Genomic DNA, 2,027 nt, shown 5'->3' on the forward strand with positions numbered 1-2,027 from the left:
AGGCAGAAGCAGTGCGGACGGGTCGGAGTACCGTAATCAGAACTCCTTTGACTCTGTTTTAGAGACTCCTGGGGTCTGGCCAGAACCAGTTCTCTTGGGTGATGGCAGGTGCTGACAAACTGGGTTTGTAAGTGGACTCAAGAGACTCCGTGTGGGGCTTGAATCCTTTCGCTTGTCTCCTACGGTCTGGCATGGTAGGCCAGCTGTCAGAAATCACTTGTCATAGGCTGGGGGTTGGGTCGCCGAAGGAAGCCGACGTATATGGTCTGTAGTTCCATGCTTTGCACAGGAGAATTCCTTTAACCTTGTTTGGTTTCCTACAACTTATGGGATGACCAACAGCGGTGACCAGAAAACCATTAGGGCCATCAACACCTCTATGGAGCACGGGGCAACCCCACCTACATTACTGTAGATGAAGAGCCAGGTGGTGAAGACACTCATAGGCAAGTCTAGTCATAGGGCCTAGGAGGAGATATTCTGTGGGCCCTATTACCAAACGGCTACATCTGGGTCTTGTTTGATTGTTTGGGGGCTGGGCTGTGCGCACACACGCTGAGGAGGGGTTTTACGTGTCCAGTGGCCTTGGACTTGTTATGTAGCTGAAGACAACCTTACTCACGATTATCCCACCTCTACCCCTCTCCCAAGAGCTGGATTACAGTCATGTGCCAGTATGCCAGGGTTTAGGCAGGGTTGGGATGGAGCGTAGGGCTTTAATACTCTTGGTGAGCTAATGCACAGCCCTCACCTAAAATATATCTCTGAAAGACTGGGTGGTCTTTCTTGCATGTCCGAGGTGAACACTCTCCTCATGGGCCCGGTCTCCAGGTCCCATCTAAGCGTGCCACTGATGCCGTCATGATGTTCCTTTGACAAGTATTAGTTAAGAGCTATGTACTTATAAGTGACGCATGATGTCACTGTCTTAAGGCATATATTTTGGTAAAATATATTTAACAAAATTTATCTTAGCTTTTTCCTTTTTTGGAAGATCAGATTCATGTTTATCAGGAAAGAAAAAAGGAAATCCACTTTGCTAGAGTTCCCACAGCATAGCACAAAACTCCCAAGTATCTGACCTTCAGTTGTGTGTTGGGGGATGGGGCAGTGAATGTAAGGCCGTGGCTCCAACAAGCTGAGAAAGTGGTAGAAGGCATAGTCCTCCCCACCACGGGCCCCAGACTCAGCCTACTCTCCAGCCCTTGGGCTCTGCAAGCTCAGATGCCAATGTGCTCCTGGCCCAGGATCTGCCTCTTTACCACAATCGCCCTCTGTCCTGACAGGGTTAGTAGAAACATGTGTTCTCCACAGACCACAGACAGGCACTTGAAGGAGACACTTGTGTCATGCTGTGATACAGCCAGAAGCCACAGACTATAACCACTTCCAAGATGGTGCTGGCTGCTTGCTCATCATTGTCAAGTACCTGGGTCGGTTTAATACCCAGCATTCCCAAGGTTTATAAAGGTGCCAGTTTCTTTCTTTCTTTCTTTCTTTCTTTCTTTCTTTCTTTCTTTCTTTCTTCCTTTCTTTCTCTTTTTCTTTTTTTAGGTTTTTGAGACACAGCCTCACTATGTAGCACTAGCTGGCTTGGAACTTGCAGGCTGGTCTTGAACTTGCAACAATCCTCTTGTCTCTGCTCTTGAGTGCTGGGATGTTAGGCCTGTACCACCAGGTGCAGCTGAGAGTTCTCTTCTTTTTCTTTTTTCTTATCTTTTATTATTCTATTTTTATGAGTTTGGTTGTCTTGCCTGCATGTATTTCCATGTACTACATTCATGCCTGGTGCCCACAGAGGCCAGAAGAGGGTGTCTGATCCCCTGGAACTAGAATTACAGATGGTTGTGAGCTGACATGTGGGTGCTGGGAACTGAACCTGGGTCCTCTACAAGAGAAAATGTTATTCTTGGAGTGATTTCTCTAGCCCCCCAAATTCTTTTACTTTTAGAGTTAGTTAATATTCTTTGTCTTACTGTGTGTCTACAACACATTATATTTATCTTTTCAGAGACACTTGAATGGCT

General features: G+C 46.7%; 1 pseudogene; it reads right to left on the bottom strand.

Annotated features, from left to right (window-relative positions):
- Positions 1 to 1,220: 1,220 nt before the first annotated feature.
- On the bottom strand, positions 1,221 to 1,453 carry LOC129689243 (ragulator complex protein LAMTOR4-like; annotated as a pseudogene).
- Between the last annotated feature and the right edge of the window lie 574 nt (positions 1,454 to 2,027).

The sequence above is a fragment of the Psammomys obesus genome, unplaced genomic scaffold (genome assembly GCF_907164565.1).
Source record: "Psammomys obesus unplaced genomic scaffold, mPsaObe1.curated_primary_1811, whole genome shotgun sequence".
NCBI classification, from domain to species: domain Eukaryota; kingdom Metazoa; phylum Chordata; class Mammalia; order Rodentia; family Muridae; genus Psammomys; species Psammomys obesus.